Source organism: Dunckerocampus dactyliophorus, chromosome 20 (assembly GCF_027744805.1).
Source record: "Dunckerocampus dactyliophorus isolate RoL2022-P2 chromosome 20, RoL_Ddac_1.1, whole genome shotgun sequence".
Lineage (NCBI taxonomy): Eukaryota > Metazoa > Chordata > Actinopteri > Syngnathiformes > Syngnathidae > Dunckerocampus > Dunckerocampus dactyliophorus.
In genome coordinates this window covers 13,710,504-13,726,876 of record NC_072838.1, presented here as the reverse complement: position 1 = coordinate 13,726,876, position 16,373 = coordinate 13,710,504, and the positions used below count along the sequence as shown (strand labels likewise).

At 41.5% G+C, this 16,373-nt stretch overlaps 2 protein-coding genes across 3 annotated transcripts in view; one reads left to right on the top strand and one right to left on the bottom strand.

Annotated features, from left to right (window-relative positions):
- The window catches only part of LOC129173127 (tissue alpha-L-fucosidase-like), a 68,219-nt gene extending 51,859 nt beyond the window's left edge, over nt 1–16,360 (top strand). The window contains exon 10 of the transcript XR_008567160.1: nt 13,039–16,360. The gene's annotated coding sequence lies outside the window, so the exon portion shown is untranslated. The remainder of the gene's footprint in view (nt 1–13,038) is intronic.
- The window catches only part of dlgap3 (discs, large (Drosophila) homolog-associated protein 3), a 93,716-nt gene that overhangs the window by 49,890 nt on the left and 27,453 nt on the right, over nt 1–16,373 (bottom strand). The window lies entirely within an intron of this gene.

Sequence of the window (16,373 nt, the reverse complement as noted above, 5' to 3'; positions counted from 1 at the left end):
AACGGTGCAAAGCGAGCAAGAAAGGGTCATGCGGGGCTTTAAGCTGCGGGTATTTATACAAATACAATCAATATTTAATGCTCTCCTTCTCGACTGACTCCCTCTCTATCTCCTGCTCCAACAAGAGACTGCAGTGAGGGGCATTAATTAGGGCCAGACATGCACCAAGGATCCCCCACAGGGATGGACAGTAAGTCCAGTTCATACCAGGCCAGCAGAGGACCTCTGCAGCTATAGGTCGCCTTGGTTGCTTCCCGGCTGAGAGCACATTTTAGGGAATATGCAAAAAAAAAAAGTGATTTAAAGACACCAGATTCAATCAAAATCAGTACAGAAGAGTTTTAATCGTATTAATGGGGTATTATCACATGAGCTGGGGTATCTTCACTTGCAGCCTGTATGCACATCAGTCATGTCTTTGAACTGAAGATTTTCCAAATATTCCCCAAAGTCAAGTCACCCTCAAATGTGAATTTAATCCCTACATGTCCTTCTAGGGAGTCGAGGTTCTTTTTCTTGTTATATAATGTGAGTTTTTTCAGTGTATTATATTCAAAGACTAGAGGGAAAATACTTTTCTACGTCACATGAAACCATTTTTTTTTTTAAACTTCTGCATCCTTACGGGAGGACGGTGCATTTGGGATTTTCTATCTCGGAATCAGAGTCATTTTAATGGCAAAAAAGGGTGGGATACTTAATTCTAAATAAGAAATGGGAAGGCCACTTGGACGGTCTTTATATGATCATTAAGGCTGTCAAGTGATGAAAAAGTTGTAATCAAATCAATCACAGTTTTCCACTTAATTAAGCATCATTAATCGCAATTTGCAACAATGTGTGAAGTATGGCCATTTTTACTGTATTTGAAGCACAAATGGATAAATGATACAAAAGATAAATGACAGGACGCAATTACATATACGGCCCCAAATGAACTGAAAATGTAACTCAAGCTAAAAGACAGCACACACGTCTGAAAATCTACTTGCCCGACACGAGCACAACATTTGAATCACACTTTAACCTGTTATTATGAGCCATGAAGAGTTCTGTTCAAAGACACCAAGTAATTTAAGGTGAATTCACATTTTCAGTGTACATGTATTTTCTGGGATTTCCGGGCGTGATTAAATGCATCATATTGTACTTCCGCAGTAAGAGTTACGTTCGTGAGTGATAAGAATATCCACTTACTGTTTTTCTTTGTCTCTGTGTTTATTTAGACCACACATGCGCGCATAATTAAGACATTGTTGTGATTTTCGGAGTGTCCATGAATGCATCTCGTGACAATGAGGAAGTGTCGTTCCGAGGAGGACTAGCGACGTGTTTGTGTGAGTTGGAATTATATTATTTGGTGTTGGAATTGCACTGCTGTTGGTGTGTTCAGGTCAGAATATAAGTCATAAAAGAGCGTCAGACTTTGTGTAAGTGTGTGGGGACACTACGCTGTGCTTCCTTCCGTCTGTCGTCTGCCATAACAGAGCCATATGGCTGGACATGATGCGCATGCGTTATTTACGCTAAAAAGTTCAACATAATTAATGAAATAAATTAGTTACCGCCGTTAATGCGCTATATTTGACAGCTCGAATGTTTATTTGTTATATGTTATTGCTTGACTTCAGTATGACAATAAAACTCTTGAATCTTGAATCTTGAATAGCTAGACTTAGGCTGTTTGTGCAGGTAACCTGCATGAATGATGATCATACTTAATACTTAATACTTAATACTTAATTAATAATAGTAATAGTAATAATAATAGTAATAATAATAATAATAATAATAATGCAGTCAATATTACATTGACTGCATTACTTGCATAATTAATACATTTTCCCACTCTTTTTTTTTCTTAAATGAAATTGACGAGGTATTATTTATCCTGGTCAAGCGTAAAGAGAATGGTCCATCACATATAAGAGATGACAGCCACCCAAATATGAACTCCACATGGTCTTATAACCTTCAAGAGCTCAAACAACATTTGCATTTAGTTGACTTTTCCACGCTGGGATTATGTCAAAGCGTGATAAGCACACAAAGGCCCACAGTGCATAAAGTGGCAGCTACTTGAGAACTGCTTGTCAGAGTGGCCATAGAGCTTTGTAGGTGCATCAGCGATTGATTTCCATGGCACTAACTGCATGCTTTATGCACTTCATTCATGCACTTCATACATTACTGCAAACTCCAATATTGAATATATATTGTTAAATTAGTACCTCTCTGACAGCATCAATCAAAGCACATACACTTCATCTATTGGCTCTCATTAAATGCAGGTGCAGGTGTACCTAATCACGTGTCCAGCATGTGCATATCTGCCATTGCGCATGCAGGAAACAAACAAATAAACCCCCAGCTGTGTAAATGGGAAGCATTGTGATGCTAAACTTCCATTCAGGAACTGAGCGTTCCAAAGCGCCGCATCATTAAGCCACTAGTGTCACCTACTTTGCATAGACACCTTAATTAATTTCGCTAAGCCTCTTTCTGGTGCAAGCCGGCGGTAACAGAAGGAGGATGGAAGTGGCATCTTGACCTACAATGAGTGTCTCATCTTACTATCAGTGGAGATTTATCACCATGGGAGCTCCTGTTTGTTGTGTTGGTTTTGCAAAGACAAATACACAAATTGCATTCAGTGTGTGATATTCAAACTGCTGGCCTTCACATGACCTGCTTCAAATCTGTTTCTCCGCATGAGCAGCTGGACACACACACACACAGACACATACACGCATGCAGCAGCGTGCAAAAAAAAAAAAGCAGCCCCATCTCTCGTCCTAATGGGTTCTGGCCGAACACAAATCAAGTGGATGTACCAGCGAAAGGCATGCCTGCACACACACTGCACATTAGAGCGAGGTGGCAGTGGCACACACCTGCATGCATAAGTCATAGATGGATATGAGGGCAAGAAGAGAAGAGAGGGTAAAGGGTGACTGAGAGAAAGGTAAACCACAGAGAGAATCTTCTGGGAGGATTAAAATATAATCAAAAGGGGAAGCTAAAAGAAGAAGTGACAAGAGCCTCTTGCATCACAAGGATGCACATCTGTATGGCATATAAGACAAGCAGCTGTGCTTTTCTTCACGGTCATGTCTCTTTAAGGTTGCATAAGAGCAGCCAAGCTAACATCTCCACGCCATTTTTCTTTGCTGTCTTAAGAACATTTATTGTCAGTGCCAATTATAATATGCGTGGCCTTTAAGTGCAATGAAATGAGTTATAGGAAGACATAGTGCAATATTTCTGTATTTACTGGCCTTCAGGGTAAAGAATCACACTAAGTCAAATAGCCCTAAAGTAGTTCCATTTGGAATTTGATTGTCCTTTTCTGGTGAAATATGCCTCCAAATTCTCACAAAACGGTATGCAAAACCTTAGTATACCTCGTGAAGTGTCAGTTCAACATTTACTTGTGTGTTTGGCTTTTTCATTGGCTTTCTGCACATCAAAGGAGCAAACTCAAGAAGGAGTGTTAGGGATGTCTGATAATATCGGCCATCTGATATTGGCATAAAAATGAGATATCGGTTCGTATCGGTGTGGGTTTTTCTGCCACTAAGTATGATGATGTTCATACTTTGTACTTTACTTTGTTGTTCAACAGATGTTTGTGCCTCGTTGAAATGTTCAGCTTTCCAAATTGTATCAATGCCAGCATTATTTCATTTGGATTCTTAATAACGTGTTATTTTAGCTGACGGTTTGTCTTTCTTGTTGTTTAAAATAAATATGTCAGTTGTTCCATAACTTATATTGCATTTTGCAGTATTTTGCACAGTGTCTATTTGTGACATGCATCCAGTAGCGTCACAATAAGAGAAGCATCATGTGTTCATTCATTTCATCAGATGTTACATGACATTAGCAGGGAAGACCTCCTGCCTGTATCGGTTGATATCGGAATCACAAATGAAGTCCTGGACCACATCGTGTGTTCACGTTCCCTCCTGTAGTCAAAGTGAAGTGTGTGTTTTGTTGTTTTTACATTTTACAGCGGTTAACTTATTATTACACTTCAGTGACTACATATTTTTGGAAAATTACTCGTCTACATGCCTGGACAAGTTGATAAAAGCTTTATAAATGTGGTTATCCCGGAAAAGATTATTCTTCTTTCTATTATTTGTGTTTTTATTATGCTGTATGGGAAAAAATTGGTTCACAATCAGAACAGATCAACCAGGAACAGATTGTGTTCCACTTTAGCGGTTCCACGCTATACAACAGTAATTAATCTCTGTTGCAATTCATGGGATGCAATATTGTTTTATGGCAGAATGTATGGACACAAATTCCCATGCAAGGATAATCGTCCCGCCTCATTTCCCCCATCATCTTTCTTTCAATTGCACATAAATCTCCAGCCCTGTCCGTGCTTGGGCCATGTATTGCTGCCCTTCCTACATATTCATTTTGCCACAAGGCCACGGCATGACAAAACACGTTTACAAAGCGGAAAATGTTGCCTCGTGTTAGTTGCTATTAACGAGCGGGTGACTTGAAGAACCGCTAAACTGATGATTAATTCATTCTGCCGCCGCCGTCGCCGCTGCCGCTGCCGGTACATCCAGAAGTCCCACTGATGCCCCCTCAGTGTGCGCATATAATTAGTGCTCTCACTACTCGCGGTGGTGCGACCTGTGAAAGATTTGTGCACATGTGGGTGTTTGAAACCTCCAAAACCCGTGCTTTTGTGATCCTCTGAATGCAGTTTAATGTGTAGGTCCTTTCACCCCCTAGAAACTCAATCCCTTGCTTGCTAATGTATTACGGATCATTAGACAAACATACTGGCTGAGCACTGATTACAAAACTGAATGATGCATGCTATTTTGCCCCATTGTGTGTGTGTGTGTGTGTGTGTGTGTGTGTAGATTCAAACAATGAGGTCATTTCAGAGAGATTGTCTGAAGGTAATGAAGAGGATGTCCATTAGAGGCAGACTATTGGTAATGTGACACCAGGGTTACAGCAAGGGTCTAAGACGTCATCCAAGACCAGGTCACGCAAGGTCAATGCACCATTTGCAACCGTCCCATTCATTTCAACTGTTAACTAGGCAAAAGGACTGCACCTCTTAAATATCACGGAAATATAGCATGCATTGATTAGAGCAGTGGTTCTCAACTGGTTTGGCTGTGGGACCCACCGTCACCCACTAACGACACGTGGCGACCCAAATTGTGGGAATTTTTCAACAGGAATTTCTCAAGTAGCTTATATTTAATTGAAAAAATGTGCACTTTGAATTTGAGCTAGTGCAAACTAACACTGTGTGCCCCCCATCCAGCATGCCTTGCGGGTTGTAGCTGCGGGTATAATTTTTTTGCGTGTATGTGTATGTAAGCGTGATGTTAATAGTCACATAGTCATTGTATTGGTTTTGTTCGCACCACGAGTTCGAGAGGCGTCTACACAGCATGACTATTGCGCAGGTGGGCCTTAGGCTGGCCACACTAAAAGGCCACTTCAAGGCCACCTACACTTTTCCTGTATTGGGGGAAAACGCATGTTGTATTTTGTCAAGTGTAGTACAGTTGTCCTTTGTTACTTCACGGTTTCAATTTTGCTGCTTCACTCTATCACATGTTTAAAAAAACATTAATTAACAAATCATGCTGTGTTGTGGTTGAAAATGACCTGTTATATGTTTAAAAAATGCATATTTAAGCAAATTTTACGTATGTTTTGCCTAAATGTATCATTTTCAAGAGTAAAAATGGCAAAATGAGCTAAAATGCAATAAAAGGCATGTAGGAGATGCATTCAGACACTGTGATGATATGTAATTTTCTACACTGGTCACTAGGTGTCAGTCTTTTTACAGTAATGATGGTGAGACACACAAACACCAGACTTGATTGCGGCAACAACAGGCTTTTATTGCATGTCTGAATTATTTTACACCAGGCACAATAATCCCTAACACAAGCTACTGTTGCGGCCGTAACCCAGGCCAAGATAAAAGTCAACTCTGAACCATCGATGTCACTTTCTGTGTTCCCCCCACTCAGCTCCCCCAGCACCAGGACACGTTTACAGCAACACACACAAGCACGAGTCTTAGTTATGCCTTACATGGCTTATCTTCTCTTATTATGTCTATGTATGTCTCTATATTGGGTAATACGAGTGTAAAGATAATTACAGGGGTGTTCTTTCATGTCTAGAAGGCTCTGATAATGTTGAAAACCGTATTTAGAAGGTTGTAAACAGGTTTTCTATGCTATAACTATGAACATATTTCATTTAGAAATAAGGAATCCTACTTTGCGGAAATTCACGTATCACGGCTATGTCTGCAACCAATTAACCGCGCTAGACGAGGGATTATGTATCTCAAATATTGTTCACATATGTGTCTAAATCTGTTGCTGCTGAGATGACCCATCCACTTCACAGGTGTGGCATATCATATGTATGCGTGGGATATAGATTGTTGTGTGTCATAGGCTGGCCACAATAAAAGTCCACATCAAAATGTGCAGTATTACTGCTATATTTTTTTTGTCGAGTGTAGCAACTGCAAATTGCAGCATTAGTATCATTCTGAGGGCACATTGGCTTGTAGTAAGATGAATAAGCAGTTTTTGTTATTGTCATAATGACCCCCTATCATGTACTTTAGTCTCTCTATTATTGGTGGGATCAGCCAGGCCACCTTTTATGTTGCTAGCGCGAGCGTAGGTGCTAACATTACTGTTATGAGTCCATAAAAAAGCTGATTCCACTGCATTTCAGGGCAATCGCTGTTCAAATGAGCACTTTTGTGCACAAAAGCATCTTGAGTCATTCATGTAACACTGCTAGCGTCAGTGCTTACGTTATTATTCAGTTGCATGTGCAGCGCCTGTGCAAACTTAGCTGCTTCCTAAAAATATAAATGACTTTGCTTTTGGAAAAAATAGACCTGCTGGGTCTGTTAGTGTAGGAAGAGGCACGGATAGAAATAACTACCCCATTGTCCCTTACTGTTGCTTTAGCGGCTTGTAAGCGAGTTCATTTTTACCAGTTGACTGTGTTTGCACCTGCAAAATTCAATGTCACTAAGCGCATTTACATTTAAAATCCAGTTTTAAAAGACTCTTCAATGGATATGGGTTTAAAAGACAACAAATGAGACTTTATGGTTGGCTCATTTGCATCACTAAGATGCACAGGACATATTCACAGGGCTTTTTAGGCTAGTTGGAAGTTCCTTCGTCTACTATTTCCAGGGAACAAGCCAGTTGATTTGAAGCCCCCCCACCCTCCCCACCCCCACCCCCACCACCACCACCAAAGAGTCCCTCTCATCTTACTCCAATGGTGTTCAATATATCTCGCTTTAATTGATGTCTTACAACCACTTCCCGGTTCACCGTGACAACCGGCTCACAATGGGGGGGCTAATATGCAAATATTAACAGAATGTGTGGGTTGTTGTTGACAACTGATCGGAGCACAAAACATCCTCTGTGGTCAGATGCTCTTCAAGGACACATGCAAAGATGTAAAGAAAAGAAGGGAAGGATGAAAGGGTGCTACCTGTCGTGTCGTTTAGCTTTTTTCTAGTGAAGTACGTGAGGGCGGCTAAATAAGACAAAAAAATCTTTGAATTGTGTTCAAAAGAGGCTATAAAATTACAGTGTGAGATAATTTTGTTGATTGTTTTGCGATCACATTGTTACACAGTGTTCCCTCCTTTAACGTGGGGGTTAGGTTCCAGAAAATACCCGTGTTAAGTGAAATCCGTGGCGTAGACGTTGATTTTGTTTTGTTTTTTATATATGTTTTTTCAATTATTATGTTTTTTTTGTTTACAGTATATGTTTTTTCATTTACTGTATATGTTTTTTCATTTATTATGTTTTTTTTTTGTTTACAGTATATGTTTTTTCGTTTAGAGGATATGTTTTTTCATTTATTATATATGTTTTAAGGCTGTAAAACCCCTCACCACAGACTTTACACACTTTTCTCAGACATGGTGCTCATATAGAGGGCCTTGAAAGCGCAGATTACGCTGAATCAGCGAAGTAGTGTTTCCAAAATAAGCCTGTTTCATCCATATTTAAAACTATTTCAGTGGACAGTTACAGCCCTTTTTGCGTCCATGTAAAAAATGTATTGCTGCTGTCGTCCTTATGTTATTTTCCCCCTTCTTTATGGTACGAGCCGAAGATTCATTTATTCCGTAATGGCGCCCTACAGCTGCGTAAGTTCTACCTTCCTCCAGCGTGTCCTTTTTGTGCAATTAGCATCTTCCTCTGCCTTTCGGGTGCAACTTCTTCGTCAACATTGTGAGTTTTGTCGGGGAGAAACCTTGCAAACATACAGCACTAGAGAGCCACACTGCTAGCGATGGAACAGTTATGTAAGTTAGGCAAGCTGAACGCATTGTTTACTGTACAGGACACAGCGCATGGAGGAGATTGACTGATGGTACCTTAGGTTTTTGGTGTCTTTTAATAACAAATCTTTGTATTAATGGCTTCTGATGCTGCCGGTAGGCCAAACCCCACATAATCTGGATTAATGTTCAGTCCGGCAAACAGAAGGAGAGCGATTTTTCTACCAGATTTGAACACTTTGATAAAAACCCAGCTGCGTTTTAATCCCCATTTCCCAAACACCAATTACTAAGACAAAAAGCTGCCTGTGTAAATGTTAAAAAGTACCTACAAGGGGCAGGAAGAACATGAAAGTGAGCGATGGCTGGACGCTAATTAGGAGACAAAGCAGGAGCATCTGAGAGTTTGGACAATGAGGAATGTTTCAGACTTTTTCCTCATCTATCCCTCTCATTAATTGGCTAAATGCCGTCATGTATGTCTGTGATGTGTGTGTGCGCCTGTGGTGATTGTTAGCATTAGGCCGCTGTGGGCTGCGGTCGCTCCCGGCGATGAGCAACCGCATCATTAGAGAGAGGTGATTATGTTATTCTGTGTGACGACGCCGACTCTACTGATGACCCGCACACAAACGTGCGAGAGACATTTATTTCATGTCTTTCTGTGAGTCCTTTTCTCTTCCCAGGCTTATTAAACCGCCTCTGGCTGAAGCACCCACACGTCAGGTACAATGTTAACACATGAGTGAATGACGCAAACACCGCTTGAGTGATTAGAAAGGATGCAAATGTCATGCAATGTCTGCAACACGGAAACTTAAGGACAATCGTTTTCTAGCAACGTGCACAAAAAAAACGCCCACAAACAACGTGCATCTGATTGTCTCTGTGATTACAGCGCATCCAGGTTTCGGGCGCCTTCATAGGGCATAATAAAGGAGAAATACGTTTTACATAACTGCACATAAAAAACAAACGAAATAAGAAAAAGAAAAAGTCATTTTCCCTCCTCCTGAGTTGTAGCACCACTGCGCTATGCCACCTCTCCCTTTTGCTTGTAGCCCTCCAGCAATACAGGGATTAGCGGAGAATTTTGGTCTGTGAAGCTCCCGCTGTTCCGGTGCAGGCTCTGATCGAAAGGAATCCATCTCGGTGTGTTAAGACTTCCGCTTGCAATGAAAAGGAAAGGCATTCTCCGCCAAATAGGATTCTCCCCATTAAGACAGCCTGTTCGCACATTGTCACAGGAATCAACGTGTGTGTGCGTGTGTGTGTGTGTGTGTGTGTGTGAGGGGGTGGACGGGGTGGGTGACCCGAGGACTGTGACATGTGTGCGTGTGCTGTATTCTGGTTTGCATATTTTCAGACCCGCCAACATTTTTTTTTTGTTGCGTTTTTTGCGTTCAACGAGTGGACAGCCCACCTTCGAGAGCCTTCTCCTTCCATTTACATTTGCAATAAAAATAACAGTAGTAATGCATGGATTACTTCCAGCTGCATTAACACTCCCCTTCTCTTTTTAATTACCATTGTTTGCTCGCTGCGAAGGAAGCTAACAAGCTAAATAGTCAAGTTGTGGTTGCTTGCAGGTCAGTATTTCTCCAAATGAATGGGGTACTTTCCCCGACACATAGCAGATTGGGTGAAGTGTAGTCTTATCTTGTCTTTTTGACGACAGCAGAACCTTGACTGGCGTCATTAACCCGTTCCAGGTGGTCCGACTCCAACCATCAATCAATTTTTCCCATAAGAAATCATGTAAATCCAATAAATCCGTTCCATAAAGCCAAAAAATGTTAACGCAAAACATGCTTTTATCGTTTTAAAATGACAGTTTTACATACAGGATGCATCAAAAGTACATATAAATGGTGAAAGAAAGGGATAAATGAACATTTAACGTCACTTTTACTGTGATTGAAGATGCGTTTGTTGACAAATACGGCAGCAAGATCCACTCAGAAACCATCGTTGCGTTGTGCGATATTGAATTCAATAATGTTTCTCACCTTCTTTATCCAAATGCTGTCACTTGCGGCTTTCTTTGGCTCCATTGTGGGTTATTTTTGCAGCCGTGATCAATATATAACTGTATTGTGATATAACTGTGTTAGTTAGCAAAGAACTACAGTGTCAACTGTTGATGACATCATAGGCGGGCGACGGAACAGACTTCCTGTTCCTGGAATAGGCTGCTAACAATGACGTTTTGTGATAGAACACAGTTGGACTCATGCAGTATATTATTAACACGACAAGATGCTAGTTGAAAAATGTACGCAAACAGACTAAAAAACATGCTAACCGGGGAGTACGCTAACCGCGGTTCCACTGTATAAACTTGACAACACGACAGCGGGTTGCTGAAAAATGGAACAAATTCAGCATTTATATATCGCTTCCTGCTCCGCTGTCATTATCTGCTTGTGTTAATCTCTAGATCTGCTCGTTAAAGCGAGCGAGAACATGCACACACTGTCAGGAGCTCCGCAGGAAACAAAGTATCAACAGGGGGCGGCCATTTCTGCATGACAACGACATGCCACGTTTCAATACTTGCAGTCTCTACGAAGACACGGACTTTCATGTTAGTCAGCAGAGCCTTCACATGCACATGTAACAAGTATTGGGGGTTGAATCATCCTAAAAACCAAATAAATATCAAAAAAGCTTGGCCAAAATAGAAAAAAAACAAGCTGTCAGGCTTGATCTCCGTCTTCACCCTGTGTGTGCTGCTTCTTTTAAATTCATGTATTTCTGTTTTGCTGGCCAAACAACTTTGGAATAGTTGACTGAAATGACAGCAGAGTCCTTGCATAACATTACAGTGCTTTTGCTTTACTCACTTTCCTGTCCGATGACGGCACTTTAGTGGCTTGCATTTTGCATGAGAACATCAAGAACATCGCCACCGTGCACGCACACCCTTACCGTATGTGTTGTACCATGTCACATGGCAACACCGTGTCTCCAAAACACATGCATTGCACACAGAATGCCAAGTATAAGACCATGATGGCTCGTTATGAAGCATGAGGTCATGAGTTCAGACCTGCAGCGGCCCAGATAGCATCTCCTAGTCTCGTAACATTATTAATTCATATAATGGGAGCTGTGCAAGGGCAGGTTCTGAAAACCATGATTTACTATGCTAAGTGTAGCTCGCATTCTAAAAGTATATAGTAGGTTACCTACCATCTTAGTATATTCATATGCGTTCACCCGGGAAGGCATCTTTGAAGCAGCTTCACACTGATAGTTATCAGCAAGCACTAGCATGGATTTGCCGCCACTTATAAGGATGCTCCTGAACAGCATACAGATACTAGACTATAATCCAGTGAGCTTGGCTTCCCAGACACTTGAGCTCAAACACCATGCTGGAATAATGGGCTCACGAGAAAAAGACACCCAAAACACATCAAAGACATAGAACTAGGATTCAGTTGATTCCTTAGCGTTGGCCGAGTATGCTCTCACTGACCGCAACACTCGGTATTCCTGCGCCAACTGTTGAGATAATCTACATTTCACAACACTCATTAGGAGCTAAATGATGTGAAGTGGCGCTGCTCACTACAAAAAAGAAAGGTTATAAATAACAACCACCATCACAATGCTAGCACACCATCGCCTTAGCAACAGTAACACGAAATAAATTCCCCATTTAAAAAAAATGCTCTCATTTAGAAATGTCCCTCTTTGTGTTGGGGAAACAATACAAAGTGCTTGTGATGGCTTGTTTTTTTTTTTTTTTTTTTTTTTTTTAAAGCTAACTGAACTCTGCACCGTGAAGTGTTCGGGATGTCAAAATAAATAGTTGCAAGCAGAGAGAACGAGGAGGAGCGGGGAGCGGTAATGTGGGCAAATATTTGAATAAATGTATCCATGCAAGATGAATAGCTGACATTTTCAGGCCGTGTGTGTTTGAGAGAGCGACAGACACACACACACACACACACACACACACACACACACACACACACACACACACACACACACTTAGGTCCATTGCCATACTCATAGTCTTTAATTGGCGCGGATTCTTTGTTGTAAAGGGCAAAGCTATCTGCTGCATGACACTCGTCTGTTAACCTTCTGGCCGTCTGCAGAAGGAGTGATGAGAGGATGAGTGAGGGGAGGAGCCACAGATTGCATCACATACTCAAAGGCATCTTTTTGTGAATTAGACGTGTCTGTGGCAGAACCAACGGGATAAAAACAGCGATTTCTCGTCTAGTTGTACAAAATCCCGGCATGCACTTTTCCCTTCATCAATCCGTCAGGCGGATAAAGCGGGAGCTAGAGCGAAAACAACCTGTCATTCTTCTCAGCCAGCAGTACAAGTGAGGTAAAAGTGGTGAAACTGAGCTTTCAAATGTGTTTCGAGTGGTTACGGTTAGAGTCGGGTCGCCCGTTTTGGTGGCAATTAAAGTGGCGCATGACAGCGACGTGCGACATTATAGAGAATGTGTTGCTAGGAAGGAAAAACTTGATTTATTTCAACCTAAGCCCGACATTAGCATACTGGGAATGAAGATCATCTCGTGGAGCAAGCTTGTGGAGGTCATGAGGTGGTACTCTTAATAAATTCTCCTCTCCTCTGTCAGCTGTATTCAAACGTCATGATGGACTCGGAGCTTGCTGAACCTAACCTGAGTCATTCACTCTTTCTTTCTCTCAAGTTGGAGCAGATGGCAACACTACAAAGCCTTGCGCTCATCCATCATTCACTACCCATTTAACCTGGCAGTGCATCGGTGTGTGGGTCCAAAGCCAAGTACCAGAGGGGAAATAGGCTCTCAATCAAGTGCGCTTACGGCTCCCCCACATTCGCAGGTTAGTGATGTTTCTGTTTGAGTCGTTTGCTAAAATGTGCTTCATTGACGGTGGAGACACATAAAATGTGGATGATGTATCGAACAGTTTGCAGTGATCACAACCCTCCTGATTTCCCGCAAGGTTGGAAATGAGTACAATTCATTATGGATGTTATGGCGTCGCTGTGCAGTTTGGTCTGGTGTGAGTTGCGTTGCGCATTGTGAGAATTTCTTTCCAGGTCATCTGGGAAATCGAGAGGATTCAAATCTCTGCAATTGCAATACATCGAGGATGGATGCCACGCGCTACATGAGCCACCAGGCCTCTTCTTCTTCTTGAGGAGCACCAAATCTGGCCAGTGACTCCAGCTACGTCAAACATTGGATATCCCTTTGCGACCTGGGACATCCAGAGGGTTAGAAAGTGTGCTGTGGCAATACACCGAGTACATCTGAGGAACACCAGATCTGGCCTTTTCACTCTCAGCGACGTCAAACATTGGATATTCTTATCCTGGAAGATTTGGGAAATCAGGAGGGTTAGAAGCTTTCCATTTGATGTGGTCTGATCTTTAAAGTGCTCCTGAAAAAAGGGACACAAGCACATACAGCAGATTGTATAACACGTTTTCATATAAAATAAGACAAATAATTCCAGGTGGACTGTTAGAATTATAAGCTAAAACTACTGTGCGTTTATTAAATATACACTCTGGCCCCCCCCGGCCAATTTTGTTGACTCAATACGGCCCGCGAGTCAAAAGGTTTTCCCACTCCTGATTAAGATATTCTTGAAAACCATCTGGGTTTTTAATAGGTTACATGTGTAATGTAAGATGTTGTGTGTTAACTGCACTGTTTCTTCCCTATCGCTATGTCAAACTATGGATACCCACGTTTGGACACACCATGGCATTCGATAGCATGAGAAAGTGCGGCCAAACCTTTGACTAGTACTGTGTTTACTGGTCTGAGGTGTGTTGGTGATGTCTTTCTTCACTTTCCAACCCAATCTGTTCTTCTTCTTCTTGACTCTGTTTTTCTAAAGGACTGTCACATGCAGATGTGACTCCAGTGCTGCAACTCATCACCTTCATCGCTAGTCATCCTCGCTATGTTTTCTGTGAGTAGAGGAGAGCCTGGAGCAAAAAAAATCTGAAACCATCTGTCTGACGTTCATCTTTATCTTCTCCAGCTCTTCTATCACGTCTCCTGTCTTTATCTCAACAAGGACTTTTCAATACTGTCGTGCAACACGGTTCACACTCTGTCAACTTTCTAAACCATCCAATCAGTGCACAGCACTATATCCATTCAATGTAACCAGGTCTGCTCATTAGCTAATGAAAACAAATGGCTACTTAGCCAAATCAATTCTAAGAAGACCAAAGTCCAGCTCCATTTCCACGGATCAAAGCCTGCCTGGAGCAGGAGGCACATCAAGTTCAGATTTGACCCCCCCCCCTCGGCAGTGCCATCTCCCTTTCTTTTGAGTTGCTCAACTCTAGAGCGTTTCTTTTAAATACATCAAACACACAACGCGCATCTCGCGAATAGAGACGCGATAATAACGCATTCATGAAAGAGTAATGAACACGCTCCGAAGATGGTATCGCAGGCTTCCGTCAACAAACAGCGGATTAATTATTCCGTTTTAAAAAGGTGTTTTTATTAAACTGTGGGAAGTGTCAATAAGCAAAACACTACTACCCACACATAACAACATGTATGTAGCGGTGCAATGGAAAAATGAAAGGAGCAAAGGCAGTAGAGGCTGAGAAAAATCAGGTATAACTTTCATTCCCAGGCACAAGTAAAGCAATACAATAGTCCCTTCCAGCACAACAAGGGCACAGTTCACCATGTGTACCGCACTGTAAACATTCCTAAATAAAGTGTATGGCGTACGTTTATTTACGGTATCAACTCGAATGTTTTTTTGTTTTTTTTTATTCATCTTGCTTGTCCAGCTTATCAACCTTGTGGGGTGTACATCTGATGGACACAACTGTGACATTAGTCTGTCTGACACCCCCCGGCATCCAGTCACATTAACACCAGAGGTGTAAAGAGACATTGTGGATCTCTCTCTGTCACTGTCCACAAACATCCATCACACATTTCTTAGTTTCTTCCTCTTACTCCCTTCCCCAAAGCCACCGCAGGTATAACGGCTATATAACAGATGGGCAGTGATAACAAAGATCTTGCGACAGTGCAACCTAGCTTGAGTCCTTCGGGATGAGCAATAAAAAGTACATTACTAAAAACCTGAAACCTGAAAAGAAGATTGGTGACTGATGGAGGCAACAAGAATGATGGACGCGTTGGTTTACTTTAGCTTGTGTTTACTATCACTTGTTTGGATACGGGCAAAAACAATCCCCCAAAGTCTGAAGACTGTTGGTCTGTGAGAGGTAAAAATGGTAATGTTTCCATATGAGTTTTGACCTCAGCTTCCTGAGCCTGCTTGTGTCTGATGTCGCTGAAAATTGATAGGTTTCTTGGCCAGATACAGGAAAATACCCCCTGAAAGTGAAAAATTGCGGTGGTAGGAGGTGACAAGAATGAGGTTCTGTTTCTGGTGGAATATTGAGCCAAGCTACCTTGGCGTTTTCACAGCAGATGCTGTATATTTTTGCCATCAACTACGATAACACTATTGAAAATGGACACATTTCTTCACCAGATGCTAGGCAATAACCCCTGAAAATCTGAAGAAGTTTGTTTGAAAATTGCAAGCGGTAGAGATGTAACAAGGTTTGAAGTTCGTTTGAATTTTCAACAGTTACCTTCAATTTTGGCCAGAGCCATCTCTTTCTTTGTACCACAGAATAATGATACCACTCCATTTTTTGCCGGGAAACTGTAAAATAGTCTCTCAAAATCTGAAGTGTTAGGGAGGTAAGAAGGATGAACTTCCCAATTGATTTTTGACCTAAACTACTTTCAGTTTTTGATCTCAGCTGTCAAAACTAAAATGTATACGTTTATTGACCAGATACAGGACAGCAAACACAGAAAGTCTGAAGAAATGGGTTGAAAATTGTGAGTTGTTGAATGGAAACATTTCATTTTTGATCAATGTATAAAGGTAATGACAGCGTAGTGTGTGCATTTAATAACAGTGTACTTTACATGGTTGCCGAAATCTTTTTTCCAACTGAGCAAATAGGCTGATTTAGTCCGCACAGGTGCAA